This window comes from Pezoporus wallicus, unplaced genomic scaffold (genome assembly GCF_028554395.1).
Source record: "Pezoporus wallicus isolate ANWC-B61680 ecotype Strahan unplaced genomic scaffold, APGP_CSIRO_Pwel_v1 contig_6653, whole genome shotgun sequence".
In the NCBI taxonomy this organism is placed as follows: domain Eukaryota; kingdom Metazoa; phylum Chordata; class Aves; order Psittaciformes; family Psittacidae; genus Pezoporus; species Pezoporus wallicus.
Genome location: NW_026635766.1, coordinates 16,115 through 36,163, shown reverse-complemented (window position 1 = coordinate 36,163; position 20,049 = coordinate 16,115). Strand labels below are relative to the sequence as shown.

General features: G+C 42.6%; 1 pseudogene; it reads left to right on the top strand.

Annotated features, from left to right (window-relative positions):
• The window catches only part of LOC130593203 (F-BAR domain only protein 2-like), a 33,853-nt pseudogene that overhangs the window by 5,258 nt on the left and 8,546 nt on the right, over positions 1-20,049 (top strand).

The window sequence follows — 20,049 nt, the reverse complement described above, 5'->3', positions numbered from 1 at the left end:
TTTTGGATTTATTTTTTTTTTTATTATTGCTCACCTGATGTTAAAATTAACTCATCTTCTTGCTTAGAATGTACTGAACTGCTTGTTAGCACCAACATTTTTCAAAGTTAGGACAATGAAATAAATATTCATCTTTCAACACTAAGAAAAATTTAAATTAATTAAAGGCATTGCTTTTCCTTAACTGCAGAATTTGCTTTCCTAGGAATAGGAATGTGTATAGATGTTTTCAGATGAAATAAAGTTAAATAAAGTGGATTTAAAACTGTTCCTTTTTACTACCCAGTATCTTGAAGTCTGGATGATATCATGGTAATGCTACATACTAAAGAGGTCAAAGGAAAAGTGCATTTGGGCAAGTGGGCGATGTCTCACTGAATACCTGTGATACTGTAGCAGACTTCTCAATGTAGCATGCACTGTCTTCCTGGGACCATATTTCTAAAGTTAATTCACTTGGGGACATTTGAGTTTGCAACTCTTAAGATGGCTGTGGCCACTATTAGTCTAATTTCTTACTTTTTAAGTTAGTGATGAAACACCCATACTTCAGTGATAGCAGAGTTTTGCTGAATGCCTGAGAAAATTCCATACTTAAAAGTTACATATTTAAATAACATTAACTGATTTAATTAAAAAAGAAACGTTGGGATAATTTGAGAGAGATGATAGGATGTGCTGCAATGACATAATCATATATTTGGGTTTCAGTATATTTTGAAGTTAATTTTAGATCTGGCATACTCATTGGATGGCATCTAATATTTGTTTTAAAGTACGGTTCTATTTAGAAAAGTGACTGTGTAAAAGTAACATCTTTGTACTGCTGCCACTATCTGTTAGTTATGTCTGTTAGGTTTAGAAGGACATGAGTGCAGTATTTTTTTTAACTGCTTTATAATTCTGATAGCTTGTCTAAGAGATAATATGGAGTTGCTGTGTTCTTGCAATCAACAAAGTAATTTCTCTGTTATACTGGTGTATACTTATTGAATTCAGTGGGATTTCAGAGGTCATAATTTGATATAAAGAGTTGTGCCATTGTGAGCCATGACCAAATATGAATTTCCACTGAATTTTCCATTTGTGGTGAGACATGAAAGACTATCCTGGAACTAGATGATCATAAGGTCCTTTCCAACCCTAACTATTCTATGATTCTATGATTCTATTTTTAGTGGGAAATCTTACAAAATGGAGCTTGTAAAATAGGAACTTGTAATAGAAGCATAACTTCCAGTTATTCTATTTAAGTACATATTTTTGTCCAGTGTGACCTTTCTAATATTGATTTCCTTAAATTTGCTTTCTTTCAGGAAGGCACACAACTCTTTCTGTAGGCACCATTGTACCCCCTCCAAGACCTGCTTCAAGACCAAAGTTGTCTACAGAGAAACTTAGTGGAATTAATGAAATAGTATGTATTGATTCCCTTTCACCAACACCCCCTTGTCGTGGGGAAAGAGCTTGCATGCCCTTGTGAGGTTGGGAGCTATGCTAGTGGTGGCATATGCCTCTGGTAGGGTCTCTCTCCCATGCCAGACAGGTCTCAACTGAAGGGTCAGACAAAGTGTGTCCATGGGCAGGATGGGCTCACTAGCCTTTGGGCAACCATCCTAGGAGAAGGACAACTCTAACTTCAAACCTGGGCAGATGGAGCTCGTTTAGCTCTGTAAGGGCATCCATCTAAGAGAAGGGTACTCTAATCAAACCTATGACCTGAAGACTTTGCTGTCACCATCCAAGCTTGCTAGGCCCTGGCACATAAACCTCAGGTGTAAAGGGTGGGGCTGTGCCTCACCTAAAAAATCCACTGTGCAGGCCTGAAGGGTTTACCCACACTTGCAAAGCCCTGTAGCAACAGGTGAGGGATGAAAGGGCAGGTGATTGATAAGGTGCACTGGAAGTCGCAGACCCAACCCTGCATGCAGATGGTTCAGGACATTGGTCGCTCCATAACACCGTTGTCTCCTTTGAGAACTCACGCACAATTAGTCTCGAGGAGAAAAGACAACGTAGAAAGAATCACGCCCTGCCTATACCACCCAAGGAGACCTTTTACTGTGCTTTTTTCAACTGGATTTGCCTATCACACATTGCCCTTTTTAGTCATCAGTGCGCTTGTAGTAAGCGTGGGTAAAGCCCTTCCCAAATCTTCGTTTGTGAAGTCAAGCCATGATGATGATGACATATTGATTGTTGGGTTTGTTGTATGGCTTTTTTAATTCTTCATTGTAACTTGATTTCAGATATATCATTTACACTGTTACAGTGGAGTTACTTTCCAGCCAGTGTTCAAGGAATCACATACTCTGGCATGGAAGTTGTTAATGATAAACAAAATAATTAATAACTGAACTAAAAAGGTCCAAAACATAAATTTTGCATCATCTGAATGTTTTTAATTGAACAAATCAATAACTTGAAAATTAAAGAATAACACATGTAGAATTCAAGTTTTCAAAATGTGAAATGCTAGCAAAGTTATTAACAAAACTCCATTGATTTAGGGATATCACCAAAGCTTTAGGGAATTATTGGTATTAAGTAGATCTTTATCAGTTACGTGTTGACACTAGTAGCCCTGCTGTTACTTCACCCTGCCCTTTCTGCTGGTTGGTGAAGGGAAGTAGCAGATTGCAGCAGCCGTCCACTGGATTAATGAGAGGTTGCGTGCTACCTGCATCTCTGCTTGCTGCTTGCAGTGCAGGTCCACCTGCTGATAAGGAATGTGGCAAAGAATGCAAACATCCCAACAGCATATCAGACCAAGCCATGCTTTATCTCTTCTATGAATATTATGATTCTTTTGTCTGACTTAGTGACTTGGAAAAATTTTACTGTGATAAGATACTCTTACTGTCTTTCAAAGTAGCAAGATAATTTCACCATATTATTATAAAATCATAGAATGGCTAGGGTTGGAAAGGACCTGAAGATCATCTAGCTCCAACTCCCCTGCCATGGGCAGGGAAACCTTCCATTAGACCAAGTTGCTCAAAGCCCCATCCAACCTGTCCTTGAACACTGCCAGGGATGGAGCATTTATCACTCCTTTGGGCAACCTCTTCCAGTGCCTCACCACCCTCACAGTAAAGAACCTCTTCCTTATATCTAACCTACACTTCCCCTGTTTAAGTTTAAATCCATTGCCCCTTGTCCTATCACTATAGTCCCTGGTGAAGAGTCCCTCACTGTCATCCTTGTAGGCCCCCTTCAGACACTGGAAGGCTGCTATGAGGTCTCCACACAGACTTCTCCAGGATGAACAGCCCCAATTTTCTCACAAAACTGAAATACTGTTTAACTGTTGCTTTCCTGTAAAGTTTTGTCTCAAAAAAAACCCACCAACAAAACCAAACCACAAAAAAAACAAAAAAACTACAAACAAGCAAGCAAACAAACAAACAAAAAAACCCACCACACAACAGAAAGGAAGAGGAAAAATAAAAGCAAGGGACTTCATCCAATGTCTCCTTCCTCCAGAAGTCTCCACCCAGAACCTCTTCGCAGATCTGCAGGGGGCTAACAACACAACACCCAGCCTAGCAGAAGAACTGCCAGCTGCTGCACCAATAAAGAGGATAACTACTCATGCATCCAAGAAAAAGCGGCGAGTAATAGTAGTAGGAGACTCTACTTTGAAAGGCATAGAGACACCCGTCTGTCACCCTGACCTAACTTCAAGGGAGGTGTGTTGCCTACTGGTGGCTTGGATCAGAGATGTGGCTGAGAGGCTGCCTAGTCAAGTAAGTCCTACTGACTATTACCAACTTCTAGTGGTCTATGCGGGTGCCAGTGATATAGCCAGAAGCAGATTGGTAAACATTAGGAAGGACTACAAAACCCTGGGAAAGGGGGTTAGGGGCTCTGGGGCTCAGAGAGTTTTTTCATCAATCCTCCGGGTCAAAGGAGAGGACCCTTGTCTCTAAATTGGAGAGACAGCAGTTTGATGGATGGACCACTTGGTGGATAAAGAACTGGCTGGATGTCTGCACGCAGAGTTGTCGTCAATGGCTCAATGTCCAGCTGGAGACCAGTAACGAGTGGTGTCCGTCAGGGATTGGTGTTGGGACCGGTCTTGCTTAACATCTTCATCTCTGACAGGGACAGTAGGATTGCGTGCGCCCTCAGCAAGGCTGCCAATGACACCACGCTGTGTGGTTCGGTTGATACCCTGGAGGGAAAGGATGCAATCCAGAGGGACCACGACACGCTTGTGAGGAGGGCTGATGCCAACCTCATGAAGTTTAAACATGCCAAGTGCAAGGTCCTACACCTGGGTCGGAGCAATCCCAGGCACAGCTACAGGTTCGGTAAAGATGAGATTCAGAGCAGCCCTGTGGAGAAGGACTTGGGTTGTTGGTCGATGAGAAAATGAACATGAGCCAGCAGTGTGCACTCACAGCCCAGAGCCAACCATATCCTGGGCTGCCTCAAAAGGAGTATGACCAGCAGGTTGAAGGAGGTGATCCTGCCTCTCTGCTCTGCTCTTGTGAGACCTCACCTGGAGTATTGTGTGCAGTTCTGGTGTCCTCAACATAAAAAGGACATGGAACTGTTGGAACAAGTCCAGAGGAGGGCCACGAGAATGATCAGGGGACTGGAGCACCTCCCGTATGAAGATAGGCTGAGAAAGTTGGGGCTGTTCAGCCTGAAGAAGGGAAGGCTGCATGGAGACCTCATAGCAGCCTTCCAGTATCTGAAGGGGGCCTATAGGGATGCTGGGGAGGGACTCTTCATTAGGGATTGTAGTGATAGGACAAGGGGTAATGGGTTCAAACTTAAACAGGGGAAGTTTAGATTGGATATAAGGAAGATTTTTTTTTCTGTTAGGGTGGTGAGGCACTGGAATCGGTTGCCCAGGGTGGTTGTGAATGCTCCATCCCTGGCAGTGTTCAAGGCCAGGTTGGACAGAGTCTTGGGTGGCATCGTTTAGTGTGAGGTGTCCCTGACCATGGCAGGTGGTTGGAACTAGATGATCTTAAGGTCCTTTCTAACCCTAACTATTCTATGATTCTATGATTCTATGGCCTTGAAAAGGCCAGGTGGATCTGGCAGGTTAACAGATGGTTAGAGGGGCGGTGCCATAGTCAGGAGTTTGGTTATTGAGACCATGGGACTCACTTTGGGAAGCCGGGTGTTCAAGGACAGGTTGGACAGGGCCTTGGGCGACAGGGTCTAGTGTGAGGTGTCCCTGCCCATGGCAGGGGGGTTGCAACTAGGTGATCTTATGGTCCTTTCCAACCCTAACTATTCTGTGATTCTCTTCTAACTACCCAAAGTTTTAGAGTGGAAGGGACTTCTGAAGGTCTGTTCTAAGCCAACCTCCTGCTCAAGGAAGGGATAACTTCAAAATTGCATCAGGTTGCTCAGGGAAATGCTGAGTTTTGAAAATCTCCAGGGAGGGAGATCTCACAATGTCTTCAGGCAACCTGTCCAAGAAGGTTTCCCTATATTAATCTAAAATTTCCCCTTGCACCTCTGAATAGAGCCTGACTCCATCTTGTTTGTAGCTAGTGAAATACAGCCAGTAGATCCCTCCTCTAGGTTTCTCTAGACTGAACAAACCCATGTCTCTCAGCCTCTCCCTCTCTCTCTTGTCCTCCAGTCCTCAACTGTTTTAGTTCCCCTCTGCTGGACTCAGTTAAAGTTTGTTAATAGCTCTGAAAATCCACATCTGCTATGCACATACACAGGTCTATAAACTTAGGTTCTGCTACTGTGCTATAGCACAGTTATTGATAGGCTGTTACATAATCAAATATATTAGACTTAGCTACCCTTGGAAAAAAGAAAAAAAGCTATGACATCATAGAAGTGATTCCCATGGGGAATTCCTGTGGGTTCTCTGTTTCACACTAAAAACTAGGATAGATAAAGCATTAAAAGAAATATGTTGAGGAACACTATAAAATTGATCAGGGATTGAAATGAAGAACTCTTCTATTTACAGTCTATTTTCATCTTTTTAAAACCACTTTCTGTCTCTCATAATCTTGTGATCTCGTGTTTAGCCTAGGCCATTAAGCCCTCCATTGACCTCTAACTCAAGTCCACCACCTGCAGCTCCCTTGGCACATGCAGAGAGCATTTCTTCAATATCCTCTTCTGCTTCACTCAGTCAGCAAACACACCTGCAGTTGGTAAGTTAACCATTTTAACTCATTTTAGAAATGGTATAATTCTGCCACTGCGTTCCACCTCTTAGGAAAAACATTCCTTGGAGTTAGTTGTTCCATATGTAAGTCCAGTCTAGGTACTTCAAGCATGCTTTGCAATACCTAGTTCTAAAATACATTGAGAGACAGGACAGTGGATTTGACTAGGTTAGACCATAGATCAAATTATTGCAAGTTCTTTAGTGAAATATTTTTCGAAACTAAAATATTCCATTAATTATTATTTGCTGTGCTTATATATCCATTCATCAAGCACAACGTTATCATGTATTTGTTTAGAAGTTGTTATTGTATATGAGCAAATATTTTGGAATACTGATAAATTAAAATTAATATAACTAAACAACTAATGCATTTTTTTAAGTTAGTGAAGTATATAATCTAAACATAGGTATTTAGTAAAAGCAAAACAACTAACCAATTGCTGCCACTAATTTCAGAAGGTTTTCTTATCTTTTTAAAGTCCTTCAGTTATGATATTTGATTATGACAAATAACAAGGAACAAGGAGACTTGGGGGGGGGGGGGGTGTGTTAAGACATTTTAACTTGTTTCTGTAGCAGAATTGAAGTATTTCATTCCTAAACACTGTTACAGCTTTAGTCCCAATTTAAATCAGACTCTTGAGTTAAAACTCAGTTATGTATGAATGTTACTGATGCCAAGGATTCTTTACCCAGGCTCAGCACCTGTCCTGGTTTCAGTTGGGGTAGAGTTAATTTTCGTCCTAGTAGCCGGTGCAGTGCTGTGTTTTGGCTTTAGTCTGAGAACAATGCTGATAACACATCTGTGTTTTAGTTGTTGCTAAGTAGTACTTACCCTGATCAAGGACATTTCAGTGTCTCATGTTCTGCCAGGGAAGAGTGGCATGGGAAGCTGGTAGGGAGCAAAGACAGAACACCTGACCCAAACTAGCTTGGTATCAGAGTTGTATTATCTAATACATTACTTGCAGTATGCATTCACTGCATTGAACTTGATCATCCATGGGACTTGGATTGTTGCTCTGGATAAAGAAAAAGAGCTGATCAAGGGGGTTAATGAAGCTTTTGATCTCGGGACTTGGAAAAAAATTGGGGCATGCCTGTGGGATCAAGTTACTTGTGGGTTTAAGGAGGCTGCCCCCTGGTTACTACAAAAAGGGACTCTAGCCTTAATGAAGGCTGAGAAACAGGCGTCAAAATCCGTTTTTACAGCTCTCTCTGACTCGCCTTCACAACAGCAGGGCTCGGCACCTACATTAGATTCAGCACCCGGTGCTACAGCCATGGTAGTGTCGTCTGTTTCGGGCATAAAACATTCTGGTCAAAAACCGGCGCGCAGTACAGTACGAAAGTTTGAGGACCCTGCACCTTTCCCCTATCCTGTGTCGACAACGCCTTTATCGGCGGTAGCTCCAGCTGATACTCAGGAGCCAGTAGCGGCTACTGAGCAACCGAAACAAACTGATGTTAACCCTTTTCATGCTGCTACTGCCCCTAAACTTAATCTCCAAGAATTTTTGCCGGGGTGGGAGTCTCCTAAGGAGGAGAGTGTAACTCCGAATAAATACCCACCTCCGCCACATACACCACCGCTTTCATCGCTCCCACTGGAGCTGCAAAATGAGTGGAACTGGGGGCAATGGACAAAATCCTTAGATAAGCAATTGCAGGACTTGCGGGACCGTCTGGACAAATTGGGGGAGGAGAGGCAGCAAGCCCCAGAAAAAACAGGTAAGATCAGTCCATGTGATGTGCCGTTACCACGGACTCCTACATCTAATAAAGCCAATCCGAGTGCCATGAGATGGCGAGGCTGCATTCAGGATGCAATCATAGGCAGTACTATTTTACCGATAGATGTTCCCGATGCATTCCCTGTCATTATAAATTCTCAGGGACAGTCTGTATGGACTCCTATGGACTGGAAAGCTATGAAAGAAATTAAGGGAGCAATTACTCAGTATGGGTTGTCTTCCTCATATACACAGCAAATGTTATCTGCTTTCTTTTCTAGTAATGTTACTCCAAATGATTGTCTCAGAGTGGCTGCAATTTTATTAACTCCTTCACAGCTCCTACATTTTAAAAGTGGGTTTGAGGAGCTTGCTGCAAGGGCTGCAGATGAGAATTTAGAGTGTAATCCTCATCACCCTTTGCATGGTGTTTCATCTGAAATGTTATTGGGAAAGGGACAATTTCACCCTGATGGAGTACAAGCTCGTATGAAAATTGAAGTTTTACAGCAAGCACAGCAATTGGCTTTAGCTGCTCTGAAAGCTGTGACGGAAGCAGGAAAACCTAATCCTTCATATACATCAGTAAAGCAGGGACCTACTGAGCCCTATATGCAATTTGTTGACAGATTGGCAGAGGCTATCAAAAAGAATATTGATCTGGCATCTAACGCTAAAGAATCCATGCTTATGTCTCTGGCTATGGAAAATGCTAACCCAGCTTGTAAGCGTGTTTTGCAGGTTTTGCCAAAATCTGCTGGTCTTCAAGAAATGATGGATGCATGTTCTAAAGTGGGCCCAGCAGAGGAAAAGGCTGGATACATGGCTACTGCCTTCGCCGCTGCTGTTAAACCCCTTCTACAACAAGGTCAGGGTGATCGTGGGGGTACTAAAGGACAAACTATTATTGAACGAACACATCAAACTTTGAAACAACTGTTGGAAAAACAAAAAAACGGGGGAAGAAGGACGTACGCCGGTAGCAAGGATACAGAAAGCTGTATACGTTATGAATTTTGTGCAATTGACAGGAGACTTTAATGACCCCCCTGCTATAATACATGGTCAGGCATTAGGTTCAGGTTATATGCCTAAAACTCCGGGTATTTTGGCCCAGTACAAGGATTTGGAAACCAGCATTTGGAAAGGCCCTGTAAAACTAACTGTTCAAGGTTATATGTGTATAATTACAGATTCCAGTCTGTGGTGGGTGCCGGCTCGATGGGTGAAACCCTGGAAAGAGCCAGCACCACCCCAGGACAACCCCCTTGTCAGTGATTGAATTAACTGAAATTTCAGCTTAGGACTTCCGTTTTATGGATGTTTTCAGTCCTTCTTAAAGTGAAGGGAGCAATCTTTTTTACATTAAAGTAAAAAACAAAAACAACAACAAAAAAAACAAACAAAAAAAAAAAACAAAAAAAAAAACAAAAAAAAAAAAAAAAAAAAAAAAAAAAAAAAACAAACCAAACAAAAAAAAAAAACACACAAAAAAAACCAAACAAAAAAGAAAAAAAGAAAACCCACCATCCACAACCCCCTACCCAAACCCCCGAACCTACAGAGAGACAAACACGGAATACAGGCGTATTGTGTGCGTTTTCTGTGGTGGGAAGGTCTTTCATATGTTCTTATCAGGGGTGTTAGGCATACTGTGACTCATTTAATACAGTCTCTCTGTGATACTTATGAACTAGAAGTTGGTAAAAATAAGTATGTCCAGGTTTCTATCAACGTTTGGAGACCTTTGCAGATATTGCTGGCCACTTCTTTCAGCACAGGCTGGCCACCTGTGTCGGAATGAGTGTGCATTTTGGTCAGTATAAAAGCCCAAGCTTCATACGATGTGGGGGAGGCAGAGCCTCTGCGGGGACGCCTGCTAAGAATGATCCTGCCACCTCACACTGCAATGATGCTTCTCGGAGCTGGTTTCCTGTTAGTCTCCACAGGGTCCTTCTGCCACATTCTGTACGTGGGACTGTAGTGGAAGTAATGATTGTCTGGATTTTGTGCTTCAAATATTGTAGTTGTGTGGAGTGTGCTTGTGGGATCCCACACACGTGTGTGTGTGTGTTGAGGGCAATCGGTGTTTTATGTATTGTTGGGTTCATGTAAAAGTTTTTAACGGGCGGCTGTAGCTGCTGCCGAGCAGGCCGGCTTTTGCAGGGATTTAAAAAAAAAAAAAAAAAAGGAGAAAAGAGCAATGATGCAGCAAACTCCACAACAGTTAACAATGTGCAGTTTAACCTGTCTGCTTCTCAAGAGCTGATAACCTGGGGGAGGAGGTATATTTGTGTCTTCCTGCCTACAGGTCCATGGCGACTGCCTGCAAAGTTTGTCTAGCCTTGCCATGAGCTGGACAGATGAATGGAAAAACCTGATGCCTCAGCTACAGGAGCTGATCATGAATACCCCAAGCAGAATGTGATAGAGGAAGAGAAAAACAAATGACTGCAAAACATCACTTGGGGGTGTCGTGGTTTAAACCCAGTCAGGTAACTTGTTCACTCACTCCCAGTGAGTGGTGCCGAGCTGACAACAATCGAGGTCCGTGTGTGTCCCCCCCCCCGGGGTTCTCCCCCACTCCCGGAGGAACGGGGAGGAGGATCGAAAGAGTGCAACTCCCACGGGTTGAGACAAGAACAGTCCAGCAACCAATGTACACAAATCACCACCGCAACTATCAACTACAACAATGATAAGGGAAAATAACAAGGGAAGAGAATACGATACCACCGGCCAAGAAGACGAGTTCCACCCGGAAGCCCCGTGTCCTTCCGGGTAACTCCCAGTCAACCCCTACCCCGGCCATGACGTGCTGTGGTATGGAATACCTCCCTGGCTAGCCCGAGTCAGGCGCCCCATCTCTGCTTCCTCCCGGCTTCCCCTCCTCCCTGGCAGAGCATGAGCCTCACAAAGTCCTTGGTCAGGGTAAACATCACTTATCAACAACTGAAAACATTGACTTCACCAACACTGTTCTCAGGTTGGAAGTCAAAGCACAGCACTGCACCAGCTAGCACAAAGGAAAAAAAATACCAAACATGACTGCTACTGCTGAACCCAGGACAGGGGGCAACTGAAAAGTAACATCCTGAATATGTGTGCTTGTAAAGCAGCTATTATTAGAGGCTGTGATTTTGTGTATAAAACCACCTGTATTTACTAGCCAGTTGCCAATAAGAAACTATGCCTTGTATTGTATAGATTTGTCACTTGTAAAAGAGATGTTAGAGTATGGAAATTTGCAGTAACTGCTAGAAAATGCTAAGGCAAAAGATAGAAAGATTTTAATACTATGGTAGTGTTATAAAGCAGGTAATGGAACAAATTAAGAGGGGGGGAGAATTCCACTGGTAAGAAATTTCTTTGGCTAGTCCCTCGCTGCCATCAGCATCTTCAACTGCTGCTGCACCCTGTAATAGTTACTCTGCTAATGTAAATTTGTGTGTGCCTTGCTGTAGTAGTGACTTGTTACTGGATGAAGCAGGTGAAAATCTGCATTGACAACAAGGTGCAAGGACTGAGGCTGACAAAAGGCCTGCTACCACAGTCAAGGGCAAGACTGGGTTGGCCTCTGTGTTTGCCACCAAGAAGAACCTTTAGCTCCACTGTTGGCTGCAACCCAGCAGGCGTGGAGTGGTGGGGGCACATGCCATGCCAGACCTTGATGTGAGGGATGGCCTCCCCTGTTGTCAGAGAACCATACAGGAGAAAAAAGGGGCAGGCCCAGCAGCCTGTAGTTGGCATATGTTGGAGATATGATCTAAACCAAATCCCCTGCTCAAGTAGAGTCACCCAAAACATATATAAAAAAAAAGGGGGAGATGTGGAGACAGTGTTCTCACGGGAGAATGGATAACTGGTACATAAACTCTGAATAATCCTGAAAGATACAGCAAGGCCATGAGAGGCCCAAGGAAGCTTAAGCAAGCAAGATAAGAAGCAGCTAGAATTCACTGATGTAATGAGAACTGTGGACTGTTGGCAAGCTTTCGAGGTCAAGTTCCCACACCTGTGCTTAACCAATTATATGCTAGTTGCAAAGGGTCTTCAGGACATGTATCCAACATTAATATGCCAAATCACTGTAAGTGCATGTAAGAAATAGCATTTAAGGGGTTAAGGCTTTGTAATAAAGGGCTTTTGTCTGATCATATTGATCTCTGACTGAGTCCATGTATTTTCTGCGGCAAGGTCTCCATGCAGCCTTCCCTTCTCCAGGCTGAGCAGCCCCAACTTTTTCAGCCTGTCTTCATATGGGAGGTGCTCCAGTCCCCTTATCCTCATGGCCCTCCTCTGGACTTCTTCCAAAAGTTCCATGTCCTTTTTATGTTGAGGAAACCAGAACTGCACACAATACTCCAGGTGAGGTCTCACGAGAGCAGAGTAGAGGGGCAGAATAACCTCCTTCAACCTGCTGGTTATACTCCTTTTGAGGCAGCCCAGGATACGGTTGGCTTTCTGGGCTGCGAGTGCACACTGCCAGCACATGTTCATTTTCTCATCAACCAACACCCCCAAGTCCTTCTCCACAGGGCTGCTCTGAATCTCATCTTTGCCCAACCTGTAGCTGTGCCTGGGATTTCTCCGACCCAGGTGTAGGACCTAACACTTGTCATGGTTAAACTTCATGAGGTTGGCATCAGCCCTCCTCACAAGCGTGTTGTGGTCCCTCTGGATTGCATCCTTTCCCTCCAGGGTATCAACCGAACCACACAGCTTGGTGTCATTGGCAGCCTTGCTGAGGGCGCACTCCATCCCACTGTCCATGTCAGCGACAAAGATGTTGAACAAGACCGGTCCCAACACCAATCCCTGACGGACACCACTCGTTACTGGTCTCCAGCTGGACATTGAGCCATTGACGACAACTCTTTGTGTGCAGCCATCCAGCCAGTTCTTTATCCACCAAGTGGTCCACCTGTCAAATTGATGACTCTCCAATTTAGAGACAAGGACGTCGTGTGGGAAAGTGTTGAATGCTTTGCACAAGTCCAGGTAGATGACATCAACTGCTCTACCCCTGTCCATCAGTTCTGTAGCCCCGTCATAGATGGCCACCAAATTGGTCAGGCAGGATTTCCCCTTAGTGAAGCCATGCTGGCTGTTACCAAGCACCTTGTTGATTTTCATGTGCCTTCATGAGGTTGGCATCCTCCCACCTCTCAAGCATGTCAAGGTCCCTCTGGCTGATCCCTCTGGATAATTGAATTTCTTTTATGTTTTAGCCTTGTTTTCATTTGGAAAGTTTTTTTTTTATAATTATATTAACATCTATAACATCTATTTTTGCTTGAAATATTTTGTTTTCCTGCAATTTTTTGTTTGTTTTCTTTATTTAATAGATGATGATCTTTTGATTGGAGCACTTCCTACACTTGAAAAACTTTGTGAGATTGAAACAAGGGGGCACAAAATCACAAAATAGAATATAGAAACCTTTAGAATCAGTTTTAAGTAATGTTAAGTTTGATGGCTTCGTAACAGTAGCAATGGAAAATTACTGAGGTGCATGATACATAGAGAAAAATAATAGAGTACAGCTAGAGAACATACTGAGAATTCTCACAATATAAATCGTTATAGTTGTGACATAGTTTAAGAAAAGCAGTCTAGAAGAACAGGACACAGGGATAAGGAGTATCTGGGAACCGCAAGTGTCCAGGATGGGCTACAGTTAAACTAACTGATAAGTAGGAGAATAGGAGGATTATTATGTCTCTGTTGCTAACGAACCAATTAAACTGGTATGAGCATCTACTGCGCATGCTTCAAAGTCTGCCAGAAGTGATGAAGATTGTTGGAAGAAGTAAACGACCCTCAGAGACCACCACCACAATTCTGTGTGCATGCGGGGAACTCTCTGGAAAATGATGTAATCCATAAGTAGCCTCATGAATATGTATGTATGCCCAGTGGCTATAAAAGGACGGCTTGTGTGGCAATGGGGAGACACAAGTTAGGTGGAGCTGTCCCCCATGTCTCCCGGCGCCGCAATAAAGAATACCTGCTTGTCAGCTTGAAAACTTTGTTGGCAAGTTTGTTCCTGGAGTTTTCTCCGTATCAAGGTGCCACCACATACTGTACTAGAAGGAGATTTACCTGGTATCCCATGACAGACAGTGGGATTGAGTACACCATCAGCAAGTTTGCAGAGGGCACGAAGATGAGTGGTGCAGTTGACACACCCAAGGGATGGGAAGCCATACAGAGGGACTTGGACAGGCTCAGGAGGTGGGCCCATGCAAACCTCATGCAGTTCAATGGGGTCAAGTGCAGGGTCCTGCCCCTGGGTCAGGGCAACCCCCAGTATCAATACAGGCTGGGGGATGAAGGGATTGAGAGTACCCCAGAGGAGAAGGACTTGGGGGTATGGGTAGGATGAAAGATTAGACGTGAGCCAGCAGTGTGCGCTTGCAGCCCAGAAGGCCAATTGTATCTTGGGCTGCATCCAAAGGAGCATGGCCAGCAGGTCGAGGGAGGTGATTCTGCTCCTCTACTCTGCTCTCATGAGATCCCACCTGGAGTATTGCATCCAGTTCTGGAGTCCTCAGTACAGGATAGATATGGACCTGTTGGAGAGGATCAGGAGGAGGGCCACAAAAATAATCAGAGGGATGGAGCACCTCTCCTATGAGGAAAGGCTGAGAGAGTTGGGGTTGTTCAGCCTGGAGAAGGCTCCAGTGAGACCTTATTGTGGCCTTTCGGTTCTTAAAAGGGGCCTATAAGAAAGATGGGGAGACCCTTTTTAGCAGGGCCTGTTGAGATAGGATGAGGGGAGATGGTTTTCAACTAAAGACAAGAGATTCAGGCTGGATGTGAGGAGGGCATTCTTTACAATGAGGGTGGTAAAACACTTGCACATGTTGCCCAGAGAGGTGGTGGATACGCCATCCCTGGAGACATTCAAGGCCAGGCTGGATGTGGTTCTGGGCAACATGATCTAGTTGAAGATGTCCCTGCTCATTGCAGGAGGGTTGGACTAGATGACCTTTGAAGGTCCCAGACTATTCTGTGATTCTATGTTAACTAATCATCATAGTGCACTACATCTGGTAGTATTGTATTTCTTTTGAAACAAATTTCTCTAGCTATTTCTAGTGTCTGGCAGGCACAAGTAGCTTGAAAACTCAACTAAGCAAGTTATGTGTTGCTGAAGTCACCAGAACTTGATATAAGCACTTTTATACAACACATGATCTATTCACCTCCAAAACCAGGTGGAAATTGATCTTCTATCTTCAGTTTATTATTAACTACTTTCTTGGAAGAAAAGATAATATCTTTCTACTGTGACAATCCTTATTGTGATATATAGAATCACATAATGGTTTGGGTTGGAAGGGACCTTAAAGATCATCTAGTTCCAAACTACTGCCATGGGCAGGGACACTTTCCACTAGACCAGGTTGCTCCAAGCCCTGTCCAACCTTGCCATGAACACTGCCAGGGATGGGGCAGCCACAGCTTCTCTGGGCAACCTGTGCCAGTGCCTCACCACCCTCACAGGGAAGAACTTCTTCCTAAGATCTCACCTCAGTCTCCCTTATGGCAGTTTAAAGCCATTCCCCCTTGTCCTGTCCCTAGAGGCCCTTGTCAAAGGCCCCTCTCGGATTTCTTTTTGGACCCTTTAGGCACTGGAAGCTGCTCTAAGGTCTCCCCTGAGCCTTCTCTTCTCCAGGCTGTCTCCATAGCAGAGGTGCTCCAGCCCTTGGAGCATCTTCGTGGCCTCCTCTGGACCCACTCCAACAGGTCCATATCCTTCTTATGTTGGGGGCCCCAGAGCTGAATGCAGTAATCCAGTTGGGGTTTCACAAGAGCAGAATAGAGGGGGAGAATCCCCTCCCTCAACCTGCTGGTCACACTGCTGGGGATGCAGCCCAGCACACAGGTGGTTCTGGGATGCAACCGAACACTGCCAGCTCCTATTGAGCTTCTCGTCAGCCAACACCATCATGTCCTCCTCCTCAAGGCTTCTCTCAGTCCATTCTCCATCCAGCCCATATTTGTGATTGGGATTGCCCTGACCCAGATGCAGGAACTTGTACTTGGCCCAGGTGAAGGACCTTGTTGAACTTCGTAAGAGAAGTAAATAAAACCATTTCTATATTTCTAAATAACACAAAGCTTTGAAGATAAGGAAAATGAAGATAATATTTTAAAATATATATTATTTTTATGACAGCCATTTAGCCAGTCTTAAAATTACCTGAATCGTGGTTCCTAAAGTGAACTAAAAACATTTGATCAGACTTCTTTATTTGCCCCTTTTATGGCCAGTGATGCAGTCTTTTATTCTGCAGTTTGGCAACCTCCTTGAGTATGTCAATGCAACTGTTTGCATGGTTGTGTTATTAGCTCTTCAGTCAGCACAGCTGATGGGCTGTTAACAGTCATTGGGTCTGAGACAGGTGGCAGGGCATCAAAGTGAGATTTGCTGGTGCTGCCAAAGGTCCTAGAACTGGACCTGTGAGCTGGAATGCAGCTTGAGATATAGCAAGTCCACCTTGGCACAGCTCTGTGACATCCCATCCTTCTGAGAACTCACAGCAGGCATGTGATACAGGCTGTTTCATCAGTGGTACAAAAAATTTGTAAGATGCTCTCCACTACACTACTGCAGTAATAAAAAGATAGACTTCCCAGTATTGTCTTTTATATTCAGTAAACATATAAATCACTACTGAAAAGTAAAATCCCATAACAACCAGTTTTGTCAATTTCATGCATATTTCAAAAAGCCTTAGCTGAGGTCTGAGTTGATATTTAATGCTATGCGCTGGAACTTTGCTCTATGAGCACAGGCATCTGTGAAGGCCTGTAACACAGGCCTGGTAATTATTTTTCTTGTAAACTGCCATGTATTTCCAGGTACATCCAAAGCGCTTCCAGAACCTTTACTACATAAGCATTAGGAAAGTTTGCAAAATACTTCTCTAACAGTTTCTGCTTGGTGATTGTAATCTTTGTTGGATGAAATAGTTAAAAGTGTTCAACAGTTCACTTATGTGGGGTAATATTAGTGTATGTGCATTTATGTTCATACATACTGTAACTGAATTCTTTGCATTTCTATGACTATTTTATCATACATTTTTCCATACTATAATCATACAGTAGGGACTTTTTAAAAAGTATTGTAGTTAACATCTAATTTCCTTTGGATCTGTTGACTACAGTTTCATCACTAGCCATTTTAATGCAGTGTTCTTCTGTCTCATATGTATTTCCTTGTGTCTGTCCATTTAAAAAATGTCATACTGATAGTCCTGGGTTTTTAGGCTGCTAATCAATGTTTTGATTGTGTGGTTGTACTGTACTATGTTTATATTTCTCTACACACTTCTCAATACTTCAGGCTCCGCTGTGACCTTGATGGCAGTAACCTCTTGTAAAAATGACAGGTGTAGGCAACCATTCTGAAATCTATTGCTAAGCTTTTTGAAAATTAAACCTATATACTGTATGTATTCTAGGTGTTTCACGTGGTCCCAGCCCTGTCAGACTTGGAATCCAGGACACCTTACCTGTTGCAGTAGCCATTACTGAATCTGTTAACGCCTACTTTAAAGGAGCAGATCCCACAAAGTTAGTTAAATAGTGAATTGTTTTGAATGTAATAACTTACAAAAAGAAAACACACTGGTTTTACTTTTAATGTTTTTTGGGAAAAACACTAGAAGGGGGATTCGCAGGGTATTTTCCCCTGATATAAGAGATATCAGTGGCCTATCGCTCTCTCTGTTGGCCTGCATCCCACTAAGAGTTAATCTAGGAGTTTGATTTACAAAAATGTGTTCAATGAGAACACTGAAAATGAGAAGGGGTTTTATTATAGTCAGGTAGGTGCTACATGTAAATTTAGGCACCTCATTTGCTATGGCACATTGCTTGCTGTACTACTTAGGCCTTGCCTAAACATAGTTGTTCCATGGTTTCAATGACTGAAAAATATACAGCCATGCTAATGCATGCTTAACCAGCTAAACCTTTTTCTTTCATCTGACTTCCAATTTGAAAGTGATAGTACATTGTCATAGTACCACTTTACCCTCATTTGAAATTGATTTTATGTTTTGAATTCACTTTATCAGATTGTAAAAGTACAATGATTGTTTAAAAATTAGTATTAATTAGGCATTTAATTGGTTACAAAAAAACTGATGTTTTCATTCTCTTCTAGATATATTGTGAAGATAACTGGTGATATGACAGTATCATTCCCAAGTGGGATTATTAAAGTCTTCACCAGTAACCCATCTCCAGCTGTGCTCTGCTTCAGGGTAAAAAACACAATCAAATTACAACAGATTCTTCCAAATGCACAACTTGTATACAGGTTTTGTATTTTATTTTTTTAACAGTATAGTAAACTACATGATTTGTAAAATGTGAATTGATGAATATGTAAATCAGAATTCTCTACAGTCTTTTTGATTTGCTTATACATAATTAAATTTCATGAACTAATCTTGTTTAGCTAGGTTTCTCTCCACTGCCATCATTAAAAATTTCAGTGATTGTTAGATTGAAAATTATGCTGAATATAACAGGAGCCATAAAAAAATAGTTTGCAAACATAGCTGTATTTTTTACACACATTTTAGAAATAGAATGGTTTAATAAACTACTAAAAAACCCCCCAACACTTTTTTTTATAATCAAACTGCATGATCAATAGAACAAATTACAGATACAGAAAAAAAATTAGATGTCAGAAAAAAGACACATTGTTGTTAGATTTCTTTATACAGTAGTAAAAATGGTAAGATTAAATTATGAAACAGTAGTTATTAATAGAAAAAAAAAGTAGTAGGAGCTACACCTTATCTCATTTGTCAGTTATTAGTGTATTTTTTTAAGCTGTATAATTTCTATGGTTGATCAAGTCCATTACATAACTGTATCTCTCAAGTGTATAGCAGCATGTTTAGGAGATTTCTTAATAAAAAAGATATTGGTTGAGTAGGATAATGGTTAAAATGATAGCATTTAGACATATTAAAAAAAAGGAAAAACTGATATCTGTTTCAGCTGAGCAGTTTCTATTTCATTTATTGGAGAAATTTGAAAACCAGTTAAACACTTCTAGATGCTACGCTTTTTAAATTACTGAAATAACTTGAAAAAATCAAACCACATGCATACATTATTTTGTATTTAATTACATTTTGTTCATTCATACTTAATGATTCACGCAAAATTAAATTTATTGTCCCTTGACATGACAGTTTATAACTGAAGTGTTAGCAGAGCCATATCTGACAGTGAATTATAGTGAAAAATTATATTTTGGGGAAAAGTGAAAATGTACAGTATTCTTGTTGGAGTGCTGTAGCACTTCATCTCTAATTACAAAGGATCCATGTACTTGATATTTATGAAGTTAAATCTCTATGGTAATAATTTGACATTTCATTATATACTGCAATGACTATAATGTCGTGGTTTATACCCTAGCCAGACAGCTTGTTCACTCACTCCCATTGAGTGGCACCGGGCTGAAAGCAATTGAGGCCCCCCCCCCCCCCCTCCCCCGGGGCTCTCCCCTTCCCTGCTCCCGTGAGGGATGGGGAGGAGGATCGAAAGAGTGCAACTCCCACGGGTTGAGACAAGAACAGACCAGCAACCAATGTACAACACAAATCACCACTGCTACCACCAACGACAACAATGGTAAGAGAAAATAACAAGGGAAGAGAATACAATACCACTCACCAAGAAAAGAGTCCAACCCCAAAGCCCGTGTCCTTCCGGGTAACTCCCAGTTACTCCCCACCCCGGGCATGACGTGCTGTGGCATGGAATACCTCTTTGGCTAGCCTGAGTCAGGCGCCCTGTCTCTGCTTCCTCCAGGCTTCGCCTCCTCCCTGGCAGAGCATAAGCCTCACAAAGTCCTTGGTCAGGGTAAACATCACTTAGCAACAACCAAAAACATTGGTATCACCAGCACTGTTCCCAGGCTAGAAGTCAAAACACAGCACTGTTCCAGCTACCACAAAGGAGAAAAATGACTGCTACTGCTGAACCCAGGACATTATCCACCCCTTATTCCATACCATTCACGTCATGCTCAGATCCCACATTTTCAATATACCATCGCTCTCCCACAATACGGCAGGACCCATCAGTAAACAAGGCATACTG